The sequence below is a fragment of the Astyanax mexicanus genome, chromosome 25 (assembly GCF_023375975.1).
Source record: "Astyanax mexicanus isolate ESR-SI-001 chromosome 25, AstMex3_surface, whole genome shotgun sequence".
NCBI classification, from domain to species: Eukaryota; Metazoa; Chordata; class Actinopteri; order Characiformes; family Acestrorhamphidae; genus Astyanax; species Astyanax mexicanus.
This window is the reverse complement of record NC_064432.1, coordinates 24,210,575-24,238,346: the sequence shown is the minus strand read 5'-3', so window position 1 is coordinate 24,238,346 and position 27,772 is coordinate 24,210,575. Positions and strand designations below refer to the sequence as shown.

At 35.1% G+C, this 27,772-nt stretch overlaps 1 protein-coding gene and 1 long non-coding RNA gene across 3 annotated transcripts in view; one reads left to right on the top strand and one right to left on the bottom strand.

Moving 5' to 3' along the window:
* Positions 1-13,445: 13,445 nt before the first annotated feature.
* On the bottom strand, positions 13,446-26,504 carry LOC111195250 (uncharacterized). The gene is made up of 4 exons (XR_002651574.2): positions 26,318-26,504; positions 25,044-25,107; positions 24,872-24,963; positions 13,446-13,545 (listed from the first exon to the last, which is right to left on the bottom strand). It is a non-coding gene; the product is annotated as an uncharacterized LOC111195250 (long non-coding RNA).
* zgc:172136 (FERM_F1_FRMD1 and FERM_C_FRMD1_FRMD6 domain-containing protein) overlaps positions 21,360-27,772 on the top strand; it is a 28,048-nt gene continuing 21,635 nt past the window's right edge. The window contains exon 1 of one of the 2 annotated variants that reach the window (XM_022682065.2): positions 21,360-21,393. The gene's annotated coding sequence lies outside the window, so the exon portion shown is untranslated. Of the gene's footprint in view, positions 21,394-23,577; positions 23,847-27,772 lie in introns of those variants that run through there. The other variant, XM_022682066.2, reaches the window with a different exon arrangement.

Here is a 27,772-nt window from a genome sequence, read left to right as displayed (position 1 = left end):
GTGACGTTGCCTCTTTTTTTGTAGCATAAAATTTGATTTTAATCAAATTTTAATGTATTATTTTATTTTGTCACAACTTGTCAACTGCCACGTTTTGATCTACTGACCTACTTTTGAAAAAAATTGTCGTGAAGGTTTTATTGCATTCAACACAACCCCCATCCTGGACTGATATTAGAAGTTACAATGTAAGTTTTGATCTTTAGTAGTAAATTTAGTCTCTAGTAGCAGTTTTAGGGCTCGCAACACCTTAGTAACCATTTAGCTAGAGTATAATATAGTAACATTTTAGCAACCAACCAATTAGCATAGCAACCACCCATCAACACCTTAGCAACCAGCACCTTTTTCTATCCTCTTTATTATATTTATTTAATCACTACAGTTTTTTCAGATATCGACACAAAGAACTTTTGTAGAACAAGATTGTTGTGAGAATTTGATTGCATTCAACACAACAAGATCAAACATGAGTAAATGTTGGTCTCCAACTCGTCCAGCACTGAAATTTGGAAGTTGGAATGTAAGTTTTAAAACATAGTAAAGTCTTTGATCTCTAGTAGTGATTTTAGCCAAAAGTTTTAAGGCTCGCAAAACCTTGGCAACCACTTAGCTACTTGATAATGCACACCATAGCAACACCTTAGCAACCACTTCATCTTTAATATCTAGTAGTAATTTTGATGTGTCTCTGTCTTGATGCTCATATCGGACAAACATCAAGACAAACAACAACCTCCACAAATCCAGATCTACCACAGGAAGATACCACAGCAACCCACACAGAAGAAGAAGACCTTGGGTGATCCCTCCCAAGGTAAAGATGATTGGTGTTTTTAAATCTTCAGAACCTGTTGGTGAACAATAAATGTGTTGGGATGCAGTGATGTATATAGATATATATATGGGTTTTGGACAGTGTAATTTTAGAAGGCAGATATGGAATCAAAAAGGTATGAGGTGATGATTTTAAAGTGATTTTTAGCATAAAAAATACATGGTTTTGGGTCATAAAGGATTTATTTTTTGGATCTCTGTATCTCAACTTAGGAAGGAGATACAGCAAAACTAAGACCGGATCTGTCTATGTTAGGATGACCAGAATTTAAGTTGTGAATTTGAAGAAAATCGGAGAAAGTCAAAAATTTCGTCCAAAAACAGCGTATACCACTGATGATTTTTTCGGGTGAAAATTTTGACTTTCTCTGATCTTCTTTAAACTTGCACCATAAGTTCGGGCATCCCTGATTTAGTCAAAACCGCTCTTACTTTTACTGAAAGTTCCTCAGAATTCGAGATACAGAGATCCTAATTCCAGTACATCCCAGTCCATAATAACCCTATACCACATGTGTCAAACACAAGGCCCGCGGGCCAAATGTGGCCCGCCACGTCTTTTTATGTGGCCCGCGAGAGCTTGTAAGATCTTAGTGTCTATAATAAATAGGTAGGAAGCGTTCTTTGGCCAAACAATACATTTCCCACAATGCTTGTCGATTGTATTACCCGCAAAGTTACGGCTTACTGCCACTACACGGCAGTGTAGTCATTGATGTGGAAACCCTGCCGGAGGGAAGGCGTAACTTCGCGGGTGGAATTGAGACATATAAATGTTTATCCCATAATGTCCAGAAAAAGAGAAGCTGATGCTGACGGACGGCTGTGCTTCAAGGCGAAAGACCGGTATGCCTTTTGTGTTACGAAGAGTGTTACTGACCAAAATAAACGCTTTTTAGGAGAGATATAAGTTCTGTGTGAATATTTATACGACAATAGCTGACAAAATCTGTTTTAATGACGTTAATAAACATCACTGTGACAGCGCTATTCACAGTTTCACCGAAGCAAAGGAGGAGCACGTGAATCACTTATCTAACCAGCCTTTACTGATTTCTGCCCCAATAACCCTTTCAATAACCTCCAATAGCCTTTAATAGTCTTCAGTAGCCTTCAACAGTCTAACCTTGCAGCCATGGTGTGTCCACTAAACTCCGTAGTTATAAACATCCTGAGGTTAGCAGCGCGATAACTGACCTGTTTTTAATGTAATCCTAGCAGTGCCTCCGTGACTCTGCTCTAAACTGCTGCTGTTAGCTGGTTGGGCTGAAAGATGAACTGTAGAGAGCTGTATTATCCGGTTAGAAAAGTCTTTATTTCATACACAGAAGAACTTAAAATGTTAAAATCGCTCCAGACTGGCTGGGCTGAGCTGAGCCCTGTAGCCCGTGGCTGGGCTGTAGCTCTGACTCAGTGAAGACTGCGGACTTGTGTTGCTGCTGCTGCAGCTCCCACTAGTGGTTGGATGAGGAACTGCTAAATCTGAGGAAATGCTATGTTCTTAACAGCTCACAATTTTTGATTTTATATTTATTAATATCAAAGTTAATATAACTTGATGTCATTTCTATTCACTTGAATAGTTTGGTTCTTGATTGATGGAGTTTTTGGATTTCATGACATGACAAATTAAAAGGATTTATGTTAATAGAGCAACACGCAAACATTTTTTCCATGCAACTGTAATATTTGATTGAATAAATAATATATTGAGAGTTATTTAACATTAAGGAGTAATTACATATATTACATTTGGTTACATTTTATTACATTTATAGGTTACATCTGGCCCTCGGAGGACAGCCAATATGCCAATGTGGCCCTCGGCCAAAATGAGTTTGACACCCCTGCCCTATACAGTCCTGCATCCACCACATTTACTCTACTGAAAACGACACTTTTGAGACACTGTCTAGTAGAGGGTGGCCTAGAAGGCACTTCATCATGGCACTCTTTACCACTGGAAGTGCAGGAGGGCACTCAATAGAGTGGTGAAAGAGAGACAAAGTGCACTATTGGCTGATCTTCTTGCTGGGAATAAAGAGAGAGTGCTCACTAGAGCGGCGAAACAGAGGCGAAGTGCCCTACTAGCTGAGCTTCCTGTTGGATAAAAGTGATTGTCTCTGTTTCGTTGCTCTAGTGATCACTCAATCTCTTATTTCCACCAAGAAGATCAGCCAGTAGAACAGTTTCTGTCTGCTCAATAGAGAGGCGAAACAAAGTGTCCTACTGGTGTGACTACCTATCTTCCTGTTCGACAAAAGAGATAATCTCTGCTCTAGTGATCACTCAATCTCTTATTTCCACCAAGAAGATCAGCCAGTAGAAGTCTCTGTTTTGCCACTCTTCTAAGCAAGCAGCCCTGCCCTTTCTACAAGTGAACCCGCCCAAGGCGGAGATTAAGTTTTTTAAAACTCTGTCTCTCAATCTTCATGACAAACCCCCCAAAAAAAGCATTTATCTTGTTTGGCTCGGTGGCCTTGGGGTAAAGTGCTGGACTTGAGAGCAAAAGGTTGTGGGTTCAAGTCCTTGGTGGTGGTGGTGGTACAGGAGGAGAGAGGAGAAAGGTGAGGTGAGGAGGAGCAGGTGGAAAAAAGAGGGAGGAGCCTGGAGAGAAAGGGGGAGGGGGTCTTACTTCCTGAAACTCCTTCCAACTAGGGGTGATAGGTTTTATTCCAGACCTCAGGATATAAATTTAACTAAGTTTTTTCTTGTATGTGATTTATAACCCCTGCTGTTCTTCTCTCCGGAGGCCAGGGGGGGAGACACCCCAGATATTCTCCCCCCCATTCCTGGGATTCCTGGGATTCGGGTCTCAGGTTTTTCGGTAACGCCCTTCTCCTGCCACCATCAGCACCGCACCACCGATGCTCCTCTGGTGTTTGTGTGATGTGGAGCTCCTGACCGGTCTTGAACCGGTAACCTCCTGACCGGGGAGGCAGTGCTCTACCACTGAGCCACAGGATCTCACACCTGCTATATATTTTTTTTTTAGCATTTATCATTCGATTAGCCAACTTTACACTGAAAATACGGTAAAAGATTTGCTTCTCACAAGCCTTGATCCCACGACCTCCTGATCTTAGTGGCGCTGATTCTACCACTGAGCCACCATAGGTTTGAGATTTTCAACCTTTTTTTTTTGGATATTAGTATTTTAGATTGACACAGTTGGTTTTGGTGAGTTTAACTTATTTTAAGAGTCACTTAAAGAAAAGGAAACTGAGTTTATGCTCTCTCTCTCTCTCTGGTTCTGATCTGTTGAGATGAGTCTGAACTTTTTTATGTGGAAGTAATCAGATTGGATTTGCCTGCCTGAACATCACAACTGTATCTGCAATGATTGCTGTGGTATCTGAATGAGTTAATGCAATGTAAAAACTTATGTAAAAAGTTGAGAAAACCCCAAATTTTAAGGTAACTTACTGCGAAAGAACTTTTGCAGTTTGAAGAAATCCACCACAAGCTGTCCTATACGCATAAAAACGTTAAATATGTATTTTTAAGTGTCACCAACTTAAAAAAATTACTTTGTTTTTTTTAGTCTGCCTATTTTAAGTTTTGTATCTATCTGTTACATTAACAAAACTCATGTAGTGGGCACAACATTCTATACATTGTTTGTTAGTTTAAGATTAAGTTTATTTTAGTTTTCTGTTTTAGTATCAGTCATTTAAGCTTGAGTAATAAAAATGTGACCAGAGAGCATATAATCTATATATACACTCAACAACACAAAACAACTATAGTAATTTGCTCTTATAGCCTACAACACTGAGACCAGGCTATAGTTAAAACTATTATATAACACATACTGTATATAAATCCTAAGAGAAGCAGCAGCAGCAGCCTGTAGGGAATGACTACACACTGACGATGAGAGAGAGAGAGAGGTGGGAGGAGCAACATCTCAGTAGGAAAGCTTTTACCATGAATGTAGAAACTAATGCTGTAAGGGTGGATATGTGTGTTATAGCTTCTAGACTCTGGTCAACAGAGTCTGATTAGTCTCTTCATTCACTGGTTTTATTGGTGGGTGTTAAATTTGTAGACTACAGGCTTCAAACTCCAACTAAACTGATGGAGTTTCTCAATTCTATTATCATATAATCTCGCCAAAAGTTCAGGAGTGTTAACTTATTAAGATAAAACTGACGGAAACTCTTACACTACTGCAGCTTTTAATCATGTTTTTGACCACTGTCTACTCAGTTACGGAAGATTCCACCCTTGTGATCATCGGACTCATCATTTACCATCAGTGTGAAGATCAGTGCTGGAGTTTAAGAGTGTGAGGAGATGATTTGCTCTGTATGAGTTTGGGATCTGATTAATTTCAGAACCTGAATGTCCCTGTCTGCCCACGTTCTCCACTCTGATGTACCGGGGGCATCAGAACTGTGGAGAACATTTAAACCCACGTTTTCCAGACTGCAGCTGGAGAATAAAGGGCAAATTTCTGAGAGGTACCACTCAGTTAGTGGGTTTATGGTGTAAAATAGAATTTATCTTATTTTTATATCTCTATTCATACATTTTTACTCAAATTCTTAGACTTATAGCTGGAGCTAAAAGCTTAAACCAGATCCACATATTAAAGATAATATAGTTTTAAAGTCTCATACTGGGTATATCTATAGTATCACCCAATCATCTCATCTATGGTAGGTTAGACTCCGCCCTCATGATCACCTGACTCTGTTAGCATCAGTGTGAAGCTCAGTCCTGGAGTATAAAAGAGCTGGAGTTCAGCACTCTGTATAAATTTGGGCTGCACTCTTTTACCCAGATTTACCCCACTGACTCTCAGTCTCCACTCTGTGTGAGCAGAGGAGCTTCAGCACTGGGGAAGTGTGTGATGATCCAGTATGGATGATGATCATGAAGCTTCCCAGACTGATGCTGCTCCTGGTGGAGAAGGATGTCAGACTGTACCTGAGACGTCGCAGCCTAACTCAGGTAGCACCTGAGTAGGTGGTGCAGCTCTCAGGTAGCAGTAGAACCACTGAGCACCATCAGACCAAAAAGAAGTTAAAGAAAATAAGAAGAAAAAGGAGGCTAGAATTTTTTTTGGGTTTTTAATTTTTTTGGACAAAATTTTAAAAGTTTTTTAGAGCGTCAGTGTTAATACTTATTCTTCCGCTCTAGTTTTCTCATCCGTGGTGGATAAAACCTAAAAATTAGCCTTTTTTTCAGACCTCACCACGATCGAGAACACTAGTCATATTACGCTCTATAAATACAGCTCGTTCATTTTCTCACTCCTGATTGGCTGTTTGCTTTCGAATATGCAAATGAGAGCAAAATTAGAGTGTCGGACGAAGCGAGCGCTAGAATTTCAGCTCTGAAACAGCCAATCACAGGCAGCTTTTAGGAATAGACGCCCACACTGAACACATACAGTGTTATTCACTTTATTAACAGACTGGATACTTTCCTCTAAATCCAGTCAAAATGCACTTTAAAGACGCTAAAAGTACTTTGAGAGTGATTAAGAGTGATTAAACTGAGTTTAACATCTAATCAACCAGAAAACATCACTGTTACAACAAAACCTCCTCTTTTTATTGGTCCATTCATCATGAAATTACCAGGAAATTCTGATATCTGGGTCTTTAATCTCAACTTCAACTCATTAACCAAAGCAATAAGTGACTTAAATATAAATGTCCATCACTGCACAACACTTCTCATTTCACTAATTAAAATGAATTATTAAGTATTACCAAAAAATCAGCTATTTATTATCAATGATTCCCAATAAAAACGTCAATCTACATGGTTTCAATCTCTAAATACTCTAAACATAAGCCGCCCACAATCAAACTCACCACATTACACAACTCAAAATATCATGGAGGCACCAAACTGCCACCATTATTTCCTTACAAATTAACTCTAATACATATTAAAATGGATAAAACCCAATATTTCAGCTAGATTTTGGACTTACAAAACATCAAAACATCATGCAAATATATCACTATCACTATTACTGAATCAATTATAAAACAATATAACTGTGAAACAACTCTGACAATTTGGTGGAAATTTCACAAGATAACAAACACCATCTAAACCCATCTAAAAGAAACTGGACCCAATACCACCTTAAATTCATTTTACAACTAACCCAGAAATCTGTACAGCATTGGGAGAACTCGATTCTTACAACAATACCACCTTAAATTCACTTCTTTCACTAATTCAGAAATACATACAGCATCAGGAGAACTCGATTTTTACAATACCACCTTAAATTCACATCCAAAACCAACCCAGAATACGGCATTAGAAAAACTTGATTTCTTACAATACCACCTTATATTCACTTACAAACTAACCCAGAAGTTAGGACAACATCAGGAGAACTCAATTTGTACAATACTACCTTAAATTCACATCCTCAACTAACCCAGAAAAATGGCATTTGAAGAACTTGAATCCTTAAATACCTCCCAACTACATCAGACCTGTCTATACCAATTTCACAATTTATTAGCATTATTATTACACAACATATATCAAATATTATCTCAATTAAACTTTACTATTACTCTATCCTACAAGCAATGGGAAGAAGATTCATCATTAACTTCCAAAACTGATCTAATAATAATCACCACATGATCAGAAACACTAACCTACAGCTCATTCAGTATAGAATTCACCCTCTTATCTCCTGATCTATATCACCCAAATCCACTCAAAACAATCACTTTATCTATTATAAGAGACGCATCATCTACTAAACTACTAAAACAACACCAGAAAACAATACTCCTGTTTTCATGAGTCACCACCAATAAAATCATCCTCATCAACTGGAAAACCAAAAATAACATTAACATCAATCACTGGAAAAATCTATTAACAGACTTTCTCTCTCTATGAACACTCTCAGAACCAATCAGAGACACCCATTCAGATCTAATTTAAACGCTACAGTAAATCGCTTTTCACTTTTTTATCCCCTTGCTCCTTATCCTTTCTAACTCGAATCCCGGTCCCTTATTTTGCAAGTGTTATGTGTTATTGCCCTACTGATGGAATGGGCACTAATGTGTTAGCTATGTTTCTAAGCGGTTTCTAAATCAGTTTATCCGATTTTGTTATTAATAGGTTTATTTTTGAGTAAAATGAACATTGTTGTTTTATTCTATAAACTACAGACAACATTTCTCCCAAACTGCATGCAAAGCATTCAGACCTCAAATAATGCAAAGAAAACAAGTTCATATTCATAAAGTTTTAAGAGTTCAGAAATCAATATTTGGTGGAATTACCCTGGTTTTTAATCACAGTTTTCATGCATGCTCTTCTCCACCAGTCTTACACACTGCTTTATGCTAATTTTATGCTGCTTTACTCCTGGTGCAAAAATTCAAGCAGTTCAGTTTGGTGGTTTGATGGCTTGTGATCATCCATCTTCCTCCTGATTATATTCTAGGGGTTTTCAATTTGGTAAAATAAAAGAAAAATAAAAAACATATTTTTAAAGGATTTCTTTTTTTCCAGAACTGTATATGTGTATATGTAACTGGGGATTAACAAATTACTCCATACAGACAAAAGTATTGGGACAGCTGCAGCACTAGCACCAATTTAGCAACTACGTGGGATTATATAGCAACAGCCTAACAACACCTTAGCAACCACCTAGCAAAAACTTAACATTGCCTTAGCAACTGCCTAGCAACACCATAGCAACCACCTAACAACATCTAAGCATCTACCACATATATGTTAGCAAGCACCTGGAATACCTTAGCAAATACCTAGCAACACAGCAGATATTATAGCAATGACCTCGCAAACACTCTGGAATACCTTATTAACCACTTAACAAACCCTAAGAAACCCCTTGACAAACCATAGCAACCACTTAGAAACAACCTGAAATAACCTCTAGCAATACCGTACCAACTACCTTAGCAACCACTTGATGAACTCAAACCATAGCAACATCATAGTAACCATTCAGCAACCACCTGGAATACCTTAGCAAATGCCTAGCAACAGCGTACCAAAAAACGCAGATATTATAGCAATGACCTAGCAACCATTTAGCAACACTGTAACAAGCATCTAGAATACCTTAGCAACCACTTAACACCACCTTTAAAACCTCTTGATAAACCATAGCAACATCATAGCAACAACTTAGCAACAACTTAGCAACAACTTGGAATATCTTAGCAACTGCCTACTAAAACTGTACCAACTACTTTAGCAACTACTTGATGAATTTAAACCACAGCAACATCATCGTAACCATTTAGCAACCACCTGAAATACAATGGCCACTGCTTAGCAACACCTTACAAACTCAGATCTCAGATATGGTACCATCAGCCCAGCCACTACTTAGCAGCAGTGTTACAAGCATCTGGGATACCTTAGCAAACACTTAACAGCACCTTAAAAAACACTTAGCAAACAAACTATAGCAACCACCTGGAATATCTCAGCAACAGCTTACAAACACCATACCAACTACCTTAACAAATCATTGCAACATTATAGTAACCACTTAGCAACCACCTAGAACACCTCAGCAACAGCCTAATAATACCTTACAAACTTCAGAAATCTCAGATATGATACCAGCAACCACTTAGCAACCCTTTAGCCGAAACTTGATAAATCATAGCAACATCTTAGCATCCACTTAGCAACCATCTGGAAAATTTATAAACTGCCTAGCAACACCATACTAAATACCTTGGCAACCACTTGATAAATCATAACAACATCATAGTAACCACTTAGCAACCACTTGGAATATATTACAAACTGCCTAGCAACACCTTACAAACTATCTCAGATATGATACTAACAAAACAGCAACCACGTATCATAGCAACATTATAGTAATCACTTAGCAACCACCTGGAATACCTTAAAACTGCCAAGCAACACCTTACTTTCACCTCTCAGATATGATACCACCAACACCTGAGTACACCTGATAACACCTGAGTAGCGCTCATTATCTATTTTCTACAGACTTTTAAATCTACTCACCTCCACCTGAGATGTTGCATGTGCTTCCTGTGACCTCTGTTTAAAAGAGCAGATAAATAACAGTGCTGCCCCCCTGTGGCCAAACTCAGTATAGATCAGAGAAGCAGCATCAGCAGAACTCCATCACATTCACTCTCAATGCAGGAGAACAACCACACACACATCCCACAGCAGCTCAGTGTAGAGCTCTTAACCTGTACGAGACAGGACAAAAGTCACGGGACACCATACTAGCTCCTCCTGCACCATCACATCACTCTGAATCCTCATATTTCTATAAAAATTAATAACTTACTTAAACCTCCTGTTATGTTCTGGGTCAATTTGACCCGTTTTAAAGTTTAAAGATCTTGGAAAAATAGTTAAAAGTATTTTTTCAGTATAAAACTTCTTCTGCTTGCCTTAATTAGTTTAATCACTATATTAAATAAAAATGGTTCATCTCACATATTTGCAACCACCCTCTGCAAAAACTACAAAAACTAAAACAACATTGCAATGTTATGTTTCAATGTTTTGTAAAACTATTGTTTTATACGTTGGTTTTTCAAAAGTAATAAAGTAGTGAAACATTAAAAAAGTTTGAACACAAATATTTTTTATTAAAAACGAGTGAATTATCCTAATTGAAGCATTACCTATAAGAGGTAAGAAACATCACTGCATTAAATATTGATAGAATAAATAGTAATGTAGTTAGTAATGAAATATTCAGACTACTTTAAGGATTTTTTATTTTTTGGGGGTTTCTATTTTGGATAAACAAACATGCACCGGTTCAAATTAACCCCGAAACACCATTGCTGTTCCTGATAAACAAATATAACAGGAGGATTAAGTTATTTAATCTTCTAAATACTATTTTGTTTCATTCAGGAAATATTTTTTTTTTTAGTTAGCAAATACATGTATAAAAAATAAATGAAATAAATAAAGGAATACACTTACAATATATGAAATTACATAAATTAAATTCTTATAAAAATCAAAATAAATATAAACATATTCTTATAAAAATCTGACAACTACACATAAACAAGAAATAGGATTTAACTTGCTAAGATTTTAGTTTTTATATTTATATCAAACTTATATCATCCAAATACACTCACCAACTCAAAATCATAGCAACTTGCTCTTACAGCCTACAACACTGAGGCCAGGCAGTTCACTATCACGTAACACTTATACAAATCCCAAGAGAAGCAGCCTGTGGAGAATGATTACACACTGACGGTGAGTGAGAGATGGGAGGACACGCCCACTATGCAAATGATCAACACCAGGTAAAAAAAAAACCCTGCAGAATTGCTCAGTTGAAAGTGAAAGGTGAAATGATGGTTGTATGAACGCATATATCTAATATATCTAGTTTCTTAACTGTTTAAGATGTCAGATGTTTAAAAAGACAGAAATTGTTGCAGAGATGTTGTGTTTTATTGTAGCTCCGCCCCCTACCCTTCCTGGAATTCCAGCTCTCCTCTTACCGTCTCATTTCTGCATCACAGCAGCTGCAACACCAAGACATACTTATCAATTTTACTGTTTTAACACAAAATCTGATGTTCCAGTAGATTTAGGCCAAGAACAGAAAATGAGCACTAAACAATTTCAGAGCTGATAGTGTGAAAATCCCTGAGCCTCAACTTTTTACAACGTTCATTTTCATACTAGTTTAGTTTTAACCTGTTTCCCATATTTTTATAGCTGTACCATGTTTACCATATTTTTACCATGTTTTTATGGTTTTACCATACTTACCATATTTCTTTAATGTTTTTTGTAGTTTTACCATGTTTACCATAATTTTACCACACTGACACCATGTTTTTGTAGTTCTACCATACTTACCATATTTCTTTAATGTTTTTTGTAGTTTTACCATGTTTACCATGTTTTTACCATGTGTTAATAATTTTACCATGTTTTATAGTTTTACCCTATTTACTATATTTTAACATGTTTACCATGTTTATACCATGTTTTTTTTTTTATTTTACCATGTTTACCATGTTTTTACCATGTGTTTATAATTTTACAATGTTTTCCATATTTTTACCATGTTTATGTAGATTTACCATGTTTGACATTTTTACCATGTTTTTATATTTTTACCATGTTTGCTATATTTGTCTGCCATATTTTTATAGTTGTAGCATGTTTAGCATATTTTCATAATTTTAACTTGTTTACCATATGTTTGCCAAGTTTTCATAGTTTTAACATGTTGACCATATTTTTTTATCATGTTTTTATAGTTTTAACCTGTTTACCTTATTTTTACAATGTTTCTATAGTTTTACCATGTTTACCATATTTTTACATTTGTTTTATTGTTTTAACATGTTTACCATATTTTTTAATCATAATATTGTATAGTTTCGCCATTGTTTTACGGTTTTACTAAGTTTTTTTTTTACCACGTTTTTAAATCATGTTTTATAGTGTTTGCATGTTTTTATATCATTTTTTTTAATGTTTGAATTTTTTATAGCTTTACCATGTTTTTATAGGTTTCTAGCATAGACTGTATATAGCTGGACAGAGCATCGTCTCTCAAAAGTGAAGCCACCACAGGTCGGGCGCCCCCTGCTGTTCGGCTGCAGAAAGCTGTGTAACTCCACCCATCCCCATAGGTTTCAATGGCAAAACAGAACAACTTTCAATCACGTGTTTTTCTAATATACTGTAATTCTACCTCCATTATTTAAATGCAGCAGCTAGTGTAACCTCTGCTTATATTGTCAAATTTTTATATCCCCACATAATTCGTTTTTTAAAACGTTATTCAGCTCTATTAAAAAAAGGTGTGGTTATTGATGTGTAAAAGGGCTGCTTATGGGCGGGACCAATAACAGACCGTCAGCTCCGCTCCGCCCCGCTCTGCAGTCTATGACCGCGAGGCAGCCCTCAGGGGCGGGGTTATTTAAATGAGTAGGCTGTCTCTCCACAGTCTTTCTCCCTCCTCTGGTCTCTACTGCGCAGAATCGGGTGTCAGGCTCGCCAACATGGCGGAAGATTTTGGCTTCATTTTCATTGAATGAATGGGAACGGCGACACGGCGTCCATCTTTTTTACAGTCTCTGGTTTCTAGCTAAACATTGCTAACCTAGCTAGCTAAGTAGCTATTCTAACTAAGCTATCTCTCTAATACAGCTAAATAACTATCGAACTTATTTAGCTAACCTACCTATATTTCAAGCTAACCGGCCTAACCTTTAAAACTCCTTAATAAAATAGCTTTTATAATAACCAAAACATTTGTATCACTACCTCATAAATATTAATATACATTTTGAACTCTACACATTAAGTGTGTGAAACCTTTAAATATAAAAATAATATTTACCTCTACATTGAGAGAGCACTGCAGCTCCACTTCACCTGATGAGACTCATTACAAACCAGACGTTTCAGAGTTAAAAGCCAATCACCATCAAGCAGCAACACATGATTGGATGAACACATGATTGAGTGAACACGTGACTGACACTTTAAATGATCAAAACATAAAAAGAAACTGTCAGGAATATTTAATTTCTAAATGTTGGGTTTATTATTGCCACAATGACAAATATTAATTTTATATACAATTTCTAACTCTAAAATGATAAATTGTACCTTCAGTCTGTAGGCCAAGACTGACCCACATCTTGGCTGGATTTTCTCAGTCAGCTTCACCTGCAATGAGTTTCAGTTAACAGCTGTGTCTCATCAAGAGTTAATTACTTAAATGTCTTGCCTCTTAATAAAGTGTTTGAGAGCATCTGTTGTAAAGAAGTGAAGAGGTAGAGTTACAGGTAAACAGGGAATAGTGAATATTTAAGTAATGTTCTAATCCAGATTATGAAAAAAAAAAAAAACTACTCAAATAAGTAAAGTTAAAAAAATTAAGGTTAGTCAATGCGAAAAGAAGAATTTCAAGAACTTTGAAAGTATCTTCAAGTGCAGTCACCGCACGACCATCAAACAAATTATAATGTTGAAATTGGCACTCATCAGTATTTTAGGCTTATTACATGATTCTTATGTGTTTCTTCATAGTCTGGATGTTAAATAAAGGTTAATTAATAGTGATTTTTACATTTTTAACCTTATTTAATGTTCTTTGCTGTGAGGGATATATATATATATATATATATATGAATTTACAGCCTGGCTCTGTTTTAGATAGTTAATCATTAAAATCAGGCTAAAATTATGGATGAAAAAGGCTATTATATGTTAATTGTATTATATTATATTGTATTATTATATTATTAATTTATATTATTCTAATTTCCTATTCTCTGTCTTCCTGTCATGTAACCCCCCCCTATTGTGGACAGGTTGATGGTTAATTTGACCAGTCTCTGTACTTGTACTGTGGCTGTGTGACAATAAAGCTTGATTGATTGATTGATTGATTGATTGATTATGTGCCTTAGTGTTTTAAACTCTCCACTAGGTGGTAGCACCTCCTCAACACATAATGGTATTAAAAGAGTTTATCCTGCTTTTGTTGGAGTAACTGTCTCTACTGTCCAGAGAATTAATACTTTCTATTAGATTCTGGACTCACGGTGCTGTAAGGGTTCAATTGCATTCAAAAAGACAAGATCAAACAGTAGTAAGAATTTAGTAAGAATGTGAGTTTTAATATAAAATTTAACATAGTTTTAGTAAGAATGTAAGTTTTATTATAAGTTTTAACATAGTACGTTTAAGTAAGAATGTAAAATTTAATATGGGTATTAACAGTAATTTTTATTAAGAATGTAAATTTTAATATAAGTTTTAACATCGTAAGATTTAGTAAGAATGTAGATTTTAAGTTATGATACAGTTGTTGATCTCTAGTATTAATTTTAGCCCTTTCATGTCTTAGGGCATAGGGCACCTTAGCAACCACGCTGATTGATTAGTAACTTCTACGGCAACACAGCAACCAACAGCCAACATATAGTACAGTAACACCATAGCAACCAACCCATTGGTGTAGTTACTAACTAGCAACACCTTAAGCAACCAGCAAGTGTACTCGAGCAAATCCTTATTAACCCACTCCTTTACAATAGTATCAACTTAGTAACCACCCACAATCACCTTGGCAAACACTCTGCTAGCTGATGTAACTACCATAGTGACTAGAGCAACCACTTAGCAACACCTTAGCAACCAACAGCTAAAGTATAATATAGTAACACCTTAGCATTCACTTAGCAAAGCCATAGCAACCAGTTCCTGTACTGTAGCAATACCGTAGCAGCCCACTCATGTACCATAGCAATGCATTACCAACCTATGACCCATGAAGTTCATTAGGAGTAGCTTAAAGTTATCCAAAAGCAGTGTGTAAGACTGGTGGAGGAGACCGTGATGCCAAGATGCATGAAAACTGTGATTAAAAACCAGGGTTATTCCAGCAAATATTGATTTCTGATTTCTTTATGAATAATTTCTGTGCATTATTTGAGGTCTGAAAGCTCTGCATCTTTTTTTGTTATTTCAGCCATTTCTCATTTTCTGCAAATAAATGCTCTAAGAGGAATGTCATTTGTAGTTTATAGAATAAAACAACAATGTTCATTTTACTCAAACATTTACCTATATACTCTATATACTTCACCATTCCTGTCAACTGTGGAGCTTCAAAAGTGGCAACAGTAATCAGAGTCACTCCTCCACTCACTGGCTAATGGTGGAACTATGCTTTTAATATGAGCAAAATACAACAGTAATGTTAAATAATATATATTTGCTCCTGTTTCTTGTCAGCATTAAGAGGTTTCTGGTGCAGGGAGTTTGGTTACGCTTGCTGAGCTCCTCAGTTACTCTCTGATGTTCTGCTCTGGATGAGAGATTTCATGACCTAATAACTCATCTCCAAACAATTACATCATCGATTGCTCTGAAAGTGGAGGGAACCAGTTCTATAGGCCGCCATGCCTGACTAGCTAGAACATTAGTTCTACCCCGTCGCTCAGATGTGGAGATGTGCTCTGACTCGCCTGGTTTATTATTGTTGGATTTGTCTTTCTCTCCAATATAAGCCGTTATAGACATTTTTATATGGAATTCTACAACCCTTAATTAGAAAAATTTGGGACAGTGTAGGAAATGCATATAAATTAATAATAAAATACATTATCAAGAGATTTCATGTATTAATATACTTTCATTCTCTATATAAAGAAATAAATGCACATATTAAATAATAAATAAATACATGCAGAAATAATGATATAGATAAATTAATTAATAAATACATTTTGCCATGAAAAAGTATACCCTTAAATTTAAACTTTTTTTTTCCTTCTCCACGTAAAAGTTAAATAATATATGTTTATATAATATGTTTTTTTTTTTAAATGGCTTCAAAACAGATAAAATATAAAACAAATAACGTAACATTTTCAATACATTCCATAGTCAAGAATACATTTCATGTATTCCATAGATTTCTATAGATTGTTATAAGTACTCTATACATTTATATATTTTCTAGATTTTATTTTAATATTTTTCTATATATTTTCTACAAATGTCTATAATTTCTATTAATAGTCTTATATACATTTCTGTATATTTTCTTTATATTTCTGTAAGTATTCTATATTTTTAAAATATTTTTTTATCATTTATTCTTATATTTTTTATATATTTTTAAAATATTTCTATAAGTTTTCTAAACATTTCAGGTTTTTTGTACATTTTTATAAGCCCTTTATACATTTCAATATTTCAAACATTTTTTTTTTTTACATTTTCAAACACTGTCACCTTAAACCACATTGAGACACTTTATGCTGCTACAGCAAAACTCACACTCTGGACTTGAACAACGGCTCTTGGGTGTAAACTGGACCGTGTGATTTCGTTCCATCTGACATGTGATGCAAATTACAATAAATTCTCCTTGAATCCTTTAACAAATTTGGGGATAAATATTTTATGACTAAGCGTAACTGTGACGATTTCCACAGCCTACATTTAGACCATAATAACCACATGATAGTACCAGCAGAACCCAGTTAGTGCTCAGTGTGTAAAACAGAGTGGGTTAAAATCCGGGAAACTGGGCGTTTAGCCCGGAATCTGAAGCCCACCCTGCTGAGGGTGTTGTTCTCCCACCCAGCTGATCTTTGGAATGCTCAGTCACCAGGCAACAAGGAGGACCTGAAAGAAAACAGCAGGTCGAGTACCCCACCCTCCCCCCAAATACACCCCCGCCTCCCCTAACCACCCCGGTCTGTGGACGGGGCAGAGCTGTGGGATGATGTCATCATGTTGTCTACACTGGGGTCAGGGGGGTCGCAGGGGGCACAGGGGTCACTGGGGTCACGTGAACGAGGATGCGTAAGAAAGGACTCATGGCACTCACGCTAGCTAGTGCTTATGCTAGTACAAATGCTAATGCTAGTGCTAATGTTTATGAGTCTGCCATCAATAAAACACCGAACAACTGTGTTGTTTTGTTTCACAGCACAGCTACACTGTTATTTTTCATATAAACACTGTTGAACAATACATATTACAATACAATACATGTTAAAATAATGAAAAAACACTGAATTTAAGGTGTGTCCAAAGTTTTGTCCACCCTGTCATCCTGGGATAACCTACAACTTTTTCCATAAAAATCACGTAATATTTCTCATATTGTCTCCATACTGAGTTTAAAGCGGTCAAGCTTAAGTTGTCCACCCTATCACAATAAAATTTCACAGTCATTCTTGAAAATAACTGTAGAAAATTGCTAAAAAAATTATATTTTCTCTAAAATTGTGCATCCTGTTGCACAGCTTACCATAACAGTACCTGTCTACCGTACCTGTCTCTCTATCTATCTATCTATCTATCTATCTATCTATCTATCTATCTATCTATCTATCTATCTATCTATCTATCTACATACCTTCCTATCTATCTATCTATCTATCTATCTATCTATCTATCTATCTATCTATCTATCTATCTATCTATCTATCTATCTATCTACCCACATACCTTCCTATCTACCTGTCTCTCTGTCCGTCTGTCTTTCTGTCTTTCTAACTACCCATGTACCTTCCTACCTAGCTGTCTGTCTGTCTATTTACCCACATACCTTCCTACCTACCTGTCTGTCTGTCTATCTATCTACCCATGTACCTTCCTACCTGTCTGTCTGTCTGTCTGTCTATTTATCTACCCACGCACCTTCTCACCTACCTATCTGTCTGTCTATCTGTCTACCTACCTTCCAACCTGTCTATCTGTTTGTCTGTCTATCTATCTACCCATGTACCTTCCTACCTACTTACCGTAACAGGGTGGACAAGTACATGGCAGGAAATATGCAAAAAGTGAAATAAAATGTGATTTATCTGGAAAATATGATTTACATACAGTGGGATATCTTATAAATATGAAAATAATCAGTCTAAATTATTAAAAAACATGTTTAAATCTAAATGAATCAACTAAAAGTACAGTTTTCAGATAATGGTCCAGGTCTCACAGTGCAAAACAGAGTCTAATTAACCCCTCCCCCTGAACCCCCCACATTATGTTTTTCAGGCCTTGGAAAGAGTCCTCATTACTCCTCTGTAAAGACCACGCCCCCTTTCACCCCACCCCCACAGTAAATATGCATGTGGAGGTAATTAGGGGCGTGGCCTGTGGTTTCTAGTGGCCTCATTCAGTGTAATCTCAGACGAGCTAATCGCTAATCACGCTAATCTGCTCCTAGATTAAGTCCTGCCAGGGAAGGCCAGCGGATTACCAGCTGTTTTTCTCCAATACTGCTCAGAAAAAGACGATCTAAGAGGATTATTAAAATTGTGCTTACTAACGAGAAAAAAGTAACGTACGCAGAATATTACGCAGTTCTGTCTCAGATATGCAGATATGTACATGATTACAGGCATCTATCTATCCACGTACCTTTCTACCTAACTGTTCTACCTAACTGTATCTATTTACCTACCTGTCTGTCTGTCTGTCTATCTAACTATCTATTTACCTACCTACCTACCTGTCTGTCTATCAACCTTCTTCAATCTTTTTACCTTCCTACCTACCTACCTACCTATCTATCTGTCTGTCTGTCTATCAATTTACCCACGTAACTTCCTACCTTGTCTCGCTGTCTGTCTGTCTTTCTATTTAACCACGTACCTTCCTACCTACCCACCTGTCTGTCTGTATATCTACCTATCTATTTACCCACCTACCTGTCTGTCTGTCTCTCTACCTATCTATGTACCTTCCTACCTACCTAGCTACCTGTTTGTCTGTCTGTCTGTCTATCTACCTATCTATTTACCTACCTACCTACCTGTCTGTCTGTCTGTCTGTCTGTCTGTAGATAGATAGATAGATAGATAGATAGATAGATAGATAGATAGATACTTTATTGATCCCAGAGAGGAAATTCTAGACAAATAAAAAAGTAGTTTGAATGTAATTTCACAACAATTTGAATATTATGAATAAAAAGAAAATATCTTTTTAAAAGTAGTTCAAATATTTTTTTTATTTATTCAAATCTTTAACAAACTATTTAATATCTAAAGTTAAAAGAACTGAATGGTTGTGAACTAGTTAAAATCCATTTTTAAAATAGGGATAGTTATCTGTTGGCATGAGTCACAGAGCCCTCCAACCCCCCTGTTTACTGTAACTCCACCCACACCGCCCATGATTCACTCACACAGTTATGTGCTGAGAGTTAATTCTGTCATTTAATACATGAATTAAGCTGGAATTTCCCACTGATTGCACACTATGAGCACACTAATAAAAGCCATGAGTCAAACAACTACAAATAAAACACGAAAAACAGGATAAATACCTATAAATTACATCATAACCCAGCTGAGAAAATGCAGGTTTTACTGGTCATTATAAACATAATAAACTAAACATGATAATTAAACCAAATAACACCATAAAATGTAAGTTTTGAGATGCAGAAATGCAGATTTTTTTACCCATTCTAGCAGACATTTGCCAACCTTTTTTTAAACTAGCTGAGTAAATACATATACAATGAATTATCTCATATTTGGAGTTTAATGTTGATAATCAGTTTTTCTAAGAAGATTTAAATTATTTTTTAAAGTAGATTAATTTCGTTAGTTGTTTTGAATGCTTCTTTAAAAGGTAGTTTGGTCAGATAAACATAATAAATAACCTTATAAATTACTCAATAAATTTGTTTTAAAAAATGTAAAATAAATGTAAAAAAAAACTAAAAAAAAAATACAAATATTTGTATGTGTGTATTTTTTTAATTAATTTATTTGTTAATGTTTGTTTGCTTTTTTGTTTATTTTTTAACATTATTATGGAAGTCTATTCCTGCCATCTAAAATAAAAAAAACTATTTTTCTTTTAGAATTTGGATAATTGTAAAGAGTTTCTAATAGCTAACAGGTAAGCTTTTTTACATATAATACATATTTTACAAAAATACATATTTTTAAAATAGGTAAAAGTAGTTTAAAACTATTTTCATAAAGAGATTTATTTTTAAAAGTAGTTCTTTTTTAAATTGAATCTACTATTTTCTTATACTATTTTGTAAATATTTAAGTAGTAATTTGAGTTCATTTTTAAAGATAAAACACAAAAACCCTACATAAACATATTTGAATCTTTCTAAAAACTGATTTAAAGTACTATAATAAGAGTCAAATCTTTTTAAAAACTAATTGATGTTACCTTTAAAAAAGAATCAAATCTTTTTTAAAAGTAGTTAAAATCTTTAAATAGTTCAAAGATTTAAATGTTTTAAAAGGTAACTTGAACTCCTTTTTAAAAGATAAAACACAAAAAAACACCCCAAAATGTTTTAATGTTTTTTTAACTAATTTTAAACTACTATAATAAGAGACGAATCTTCTTAAAAACTGATTTATGTCACTTTAAAAAAGAGTCAAATCTTTTTATGTTGTGTTTTTTATGTTATCTGTTTTATGTATCTCTTAAACCTGTGTTTTAAAAGATTTTAATATTTAAAAAAACAGTTAACAATTATCTTTTTAAGAGTTATACGTTTTAAGTAAATTTGCCCAAGTCTTTTGCTTTCAGGAGTTAACTGACTTGTCACGAGGCAGTAGTTTCATTTATTTAGAGATATTATAAGTATTTACATGTCATATAAAAGTTTAATCATAATAAACTCAATAAACTAATTAAATCAATTCATTACCTCTTTTAAACGCCTGGACTGATCCACTGCTTGTTTATCTATTTCAGCAGACGGAGGCTGATGGCAGTTTTTAGGAGGGGGGTGTTTTTCTATAATGAATGTATTTGTTGATTATATTTATAAAAATATATACATATAAATCAACTAGGGTTTTATTTAGTTTTAAAATAGGTATATGTAAAGACTGGCCCCGGTATTTAGAGCAGAAAGTGGTGATTATTGTTAGTTAATAACAGTAACCGGGGCTGGTCCCCCCAGCGGTTTGTGAGATGGTACAGTCCTGGCTGAGAGCCGCAGCGCTGTGGGCGGGATCCCTCAGTCTGGACTAAACCATTACAGAGCTCAGAGCGGTGAGTCTTCCTTTATGATAATCACTGAATTAACCTGCTATAATTACTGTACACAGCTTCAGATCAGGGGGAAAACTCTGTTTAAACACGTTTTTACCGCTGTAAACTGAGTTAAAGTGTGTTTACTACCATAATTATAATCATATTTTACTTTTTACACAATTTATCCCTAGTAAAATGTAGTAAATTCAGTGTTTTTTTATTATTTTAAAATGTGCTGCACTGTAGATTAATGCTTAACTTATTCAAACTATGAAAGAAAACATAGAACATTATTTAACAAATAATACAGTGTTTAAAAAGCAGAATATGTTTAATATTTTACATTTGTTATGACAGTTTTGCACATCTCTGCTGGATTTTCTCAGTCAGTTTTATAAGGTAGAGTCACCTGGAATTCAGGCTTTCAGTTCACAGCTTTGCTGAAATCATCAAGAGTTAATTACTTAAATTTTCAGTATAAAAACATATTTTCATATTTATAACATCTGAGAAAAATAAATGTTAACTTTTTTGAACCAATCAGGGATTTAAGGTAAAAATACAAAACTGCAATCTATTGCTTAAAAAGCTCTGCAAAAAAGACAATTTGGAGTCTGAATTGAGATAAAGTGCAGTTTAAGGATGCATCTTGTGTTTTAGAGTATTTTGCTCCTCCTCTAGTAAAGGAAATGGCTTTATTTAAGTAAAACATATCCCTGGTTTTGTTTCTCGATCTTCTGGCTGTGTTTGAGTTGAGCAGTGGTTGTACGATGATGATTAGCTGTATTTTTGAGAGTGGCTGCTGGAGTGGCGGCTGCTACAGTGAGTGGCAGGGGTATTGATTGGTCGTGGCAGTTGGTGGCTCAGCCAGAGGGCATTAAATGTGCAGAAGTGATGAGATTAGAACTGTTCAGACGCAGTTAAAGCAGAAACGGGACAATCTTCACGTGATGTTTGGGTCAACTCTGGGTTAGAAGCTGAAAGCATTGCTTGAAAGTTTGTGAAACTTCGGTATTTCTGTGTAAATTTGACCTAAAACATAATTACTTATGCTTCTAGTTTATTTGCCACACCTGTCAAAAGTTTTCTTCCAAATATTTCCTTGAGTGGTCCTGATGAGAGCCAGTTCCATCATTATAACGTTTTTGATGGTTTTGTAGTGACTGCACTTGAGGATACTTTCAAAGTTCTTAAAATTTTTCTGACCTTTTATGACTGACCTTAAATTTTTCTTTAAAGTATTTTTCTTTACTTAGTTAAGTAGTTCTTGCTTCTCATAATATGGATTAGAACATTACACAAATAGGGCTATTCACTGTATATTAGGGCTGCCTGATATTGGAAAAAATTTACATTGCAATTGTTCTGAAATTCTTTTTTTCAACAATATAAGTTGCGATATTAAACAATACAGGGCTCATGACGTCACCAGCCCCACCCTCACCTTAGCGCTGTCTCGCGTCTGGACCAATCAAGAGCTAAGTCAGAGCTGAGCACTCAAAACTTGAGGAAAACAGCAATAATCGCAGTAATCGGCCCTTTAATCAGGCATTTAAATGGCTTTTTAAAAGGTAAAAAGAAAAAGGTAAATTTTTCTAAGATTAAAAGCGTGAATTCAGCTGTAACTGGAAATATCTGCACTGCAAAACTGTGCTGGACTGAGGTGCACATTCTCGTGTTTACTCCTGCACCCCCCTCACGCTTCTCAGGCAGCAGCAGCCTGTCACTCACACAGACACAGAGACAGTACTGTGTATCTACTTCTTTTGTCAAGAATCAAAACATTGCAACATGACGTGTTTGATTTAACTGCCTTAAGTGACATCACCTGTCCTGCGATGTGACTACTGCACATGCGCACATCGCGATGACTATGCTTAAACAATTTATCGTGCAGCCCAACTGTATTCCAACTCTACCTCTTCAAAACTTTACAACTTATGCTCACAAACACATTAGGAGACAAGAAATTCAAGTAATTAACTCTTGATGAGGCACAGCTGTTAACTGAAAGCCTTAATTCCAGGTGACTCTACTTCAAACTCCAGCAGAGATATAAGCAAGAGGTGCTACATTGAGGAATCTAAAAAATATAAAGACTATTCTGATTTATTTAACACTTTTTTCTTTTACGAAATATTTATTATATAATATTATGATATTATTTTAGAACTAGTTGTAACGCAGTGAGGTTAAAAGTGTTAAAGTTAAAGTGCTGGAACTGAGTCAGTGCTTTGTGGGACGTGACCACACAAAAGAAGCAGAGCTGAATCTCTGTCCCCAACATGCTGAAACTTGCTGAAAGCTGCTGTTTGTAGGATGAAGAGTGAGTGTTGATAGAACTGTGGGAGGGTTCAGGTTGTAAGATTTCTGAAGAAGTTGTTAGTACTGGAAAAACTGGACGCTTTTGGTAGTAAACACCCAATACTAAATCTCCAACCACAACCGTTAAAGGGAAACAACAACCGGAGGTAGGTCAAATCAGTGTGATTCATTTAATAGAGCAGAACATGTCTCCTCTGATACGTTATCTGTAATTTGATACTGAAGACTGAAGCTTTTCTAGTGGGGATTCATGTTCTGACAGGCAACGTTAGCTTGGTTTGGAAACACCAGAGTGAAATTGTTTCATATATGGCTGGATGATATGGAATAACTGTCCTAATTTTAGTCGATACAACACAATGATAGCAAAGAACATTGAATAAACATTAATTTGGTAATTGGGTTGCATTATATCGCTTAAGGTTTGTGATGGAAAGACTTTAACATTTTAACATTGAATCAATGTTCATGTTTTTTAAAGGTTAATTTGATTGTAATTATTATAATTGCAGCTTTTGCTATTTATAGGTTTATGTTTGAGTAAAATGAACATTGTTGTTTTATTCTATAAACTACAGACAACATTTCTCCCAAATTCCAAATAAAATATTTTCATTTAGAGCATTTATTTATTTGCAAAAAATGAGAAATGGCTGAAATGACAAAAAAGACACAGAGCTTTCAGTCCTCAAATAATGCAAAGAAAACAAGTTCATATTCTCCTCCACCAGTCTTACACAGTGCTATTGGATAAATTTATGCCTTTACTCCTGGTGCAAAAATTCAAGCAGTTCAGCTTGGTTTGTTGTCTGTGATCATCCATCTTCCTCTTGATTATATTCCAGAGGTTTTCAATTTGGTAAAATCAAAGAAACTTATCATTTTTAAGCTGTATGTTTTGGAGCTCAAAAGGACTTTAAATTCTAGGATTTATTATAGGGCTAAATAATATGCACAAGATTGTTACTATTGGCACTATATATTTCCTAATTTTAGTCGAAACAATACCCTCATAGCAAAGAACATTGAATAAACATTAATTTTGTTATTTGGTTGCATCACATCTTTTTTAGGTTGGAAAAACGTTAATATTTAACATTGCCTAGTCATTATTTGATAGATTTCTCTAGAATTTAGCAATTTTACACCAAACCAAGTTATCTTTGCTTACCTGCAGCTCCATGGTCAGGCACGATGACGGCATTTGGTAACAAACTTTGACAGCTTTCCATCCTTCCATTGTGGAAAACTGCGTAACATAAGCTGCACAAAAAAAGGATATGATTAAAACATTATAATCCTTTAGTATGCAGCAGTCACATATTCCAAAAGCTTCAGCTCACTTCCAGGAGCCTGTGGATGAGCAGAATCCTGAGGCTGGGCAGAAGCTTGTTGATGGGTAGAAACCTGTGAATGGGCAGAATACCATTATTATTGTTAGCTAACTAACTAAATGTCTAAACACAGCATTTACTGTTTTAAAGACCATTATTATTGGTAGCCAATTAGCTAAATGTCCAAACACAGCATTTACTGTTTTAAAGACCGTTTTTATTGTTGGATAATTAGCTAAATTTCCAAATACAGCACCTACTGTTTTAAAGACTATTATTATTGGTAACGTTAGCTAATTAGCTAAATGTCAAAACACAGCATTTACTGTTTTAAAGATATTTTTATTGTAGGCTAATCAGCTAAATGCCCAAGCACAGCATTTACTTTTTTTAATATAATTTTTACAAATATCACAGCATTTGCTGTTTTAAAGACCATCATTATTGGTGGCTAACTAGCTAAATGTGCAAACACTGCATTTACTGTTTTAAAAAACATTATTTTTGGTAGCTAATTAGCTAAATGTCCAAACACAGCATTTACTGTTTTAAAGACCATTATTATTAGTAGCTAACTAGCTAAATGTACAAACACAGCATTTACTGTTTTAAAGACCATTATTATTAGTAGCTAACTAGCTAAATGTACAAACACTGCATTTACTGTTTTAAAAAACATTATTTTTGGTAGTTAATTAGCCAAATGTTTAAATACACCATTTACTGTTTTAATGACCATTATTTTTGGTAGCTAATTAGCTAAATGTCCAAACACAGAATTTACTGTTTTAAAGTCCATTACTATTGGTGGCAGCTATTTTACTATTTTAAACAGGGTTCCCACAGGTCCTTAAAAAGTCTTAAAATCTTGATAATAAGATTAGCGGCAAGCTAGCTAACATTACTGGGGAGAGAGCTAAGGTTACTGTAAAGCTAACTAACATTAGCAGAGAGCTAGCTATCCTTAACAGGGAGAGAACTAAAGTTAGCTGAGTTAACATTAGCGGTGAGCTAACTACTAACACACTAATGTTAGCAGTGAGCTAACTAACACACTAACGTTAGCGGTGAGTTAGCTACGTTACCGGGGAGAAAAATAGCTAAACTAACTAACTAACTAGCTAAAATGCTAACATGTTCTGCATCACAATAGAACAAAATTGAAAAAGAAAATTGATAACAAATGGGTAAGGTTAAGAGTCCAAACACAGCTGTTTTAAAAAACATTATTATTAGTAGCTAATTAGCTAAATGTCCAAACAGACAGTTCCTATTGACTTTACCTCAGACTCACTCAGAGATACAGGTAGGTATTTGGTGAGCTTCAGTCTAACAAACTCTTGAACCCTTGAAGCTGCTCCAGTTCATCTCCTCCTGATTCTCTTTACATTTGTTATATTTTTCATGATGACTTTGCTGAGTTTTTACCATAATCTGGATTAGAGCATTACTTAAATATTCACTATTCACTGTATACCAACTCAATCCAAGTAATTAACTCTTGATGAGGCACAGCTGTTAACTGAAAGCCTGAATTCCAGGTGACTCTAGCTCATAAAGCTGACTGACAAATCCAGCAGAGATGTGCAAAACTGAACATCTAAACAAGAGGGGCTATTTTGAAGAATCTAAAATATAAAACATATCTTTTTTGTTTGTCTACAAAATAATTATGTTTTTCTTCATAGTTTGGATGATTTTTAGTATTAATTTGGTCATAAACTGCAGTTTTATTTTTTTTATTATTGAGGGTCCCACTGTTCAGCTCATAATATAAAAAACACACACCAATGGTACCATTGGATTTAATTTTTTGGTCATTTAAATAACCTCTTATAAATTATACATTTTAATAATTAAAAATAATAATAATAATAAAAAAAATCACCTACCTTTGTCCCACAAAAATCTTCATATCTTCAAAGTACAAAAAGCTATCAAATTATTTGTCTGTACACAGATGTACTAATTGCTTATGCATAGGCAAAAAAAAAATAAGCTACCTATAATCTTACTGCGCTTCATGCTTTGAAACAAACCAATACACATTTTTCTTAGACATATGTTAGGGCTCAGTGGGGATCAGATAGCCCTGCTTCTTTCATTAATGTGATTAATTGATTAGGAGAGATAAACCTCCGCTAATCAGTGCAGGATTTTACCGAGCGGATCCACGACTCAAGCCCCGCCCACTTCCATCTCCCAAAGCTCAGTGCAGTGCAGCTTGTTTTTGTTGAGTGATATGACTGTATGATTTGTGACGGATTGTGATATTAATCTTTTAAATAAGGAATCTAATAAAAATAATATACACTTTTATGCACAAAATCCCTCGGACACTGAAGTTATAAGGAGTGTTTCAGCCCAGACTGCTTTCTAAACAAGTCAGAATACTGGCCAGCCAATCAGAACCAGTGCTGAGTATTGGTAAGAATTTGGCGATATATATCATGATACAGATAAATACGATCAAATATATTGCGATATACATATACTGCAACACTCTATTTTTTGATTGGTTAAGATTTTATAAATTTGATTGTGTTTTTATACTATGGCTCTTTTTTTTTTACTAAAATGTTATTTAAACAATTACAATATATGGTTTTGGTTACTGAATTGTAGTATATCACAATATACTGAATCATAAGCCCCATATTGTATACACAATCCTATTCACTAGTTAGTATTAAGAAATAATAAATTTAATTTATTCAATGTCTAAATATTCTTAATTA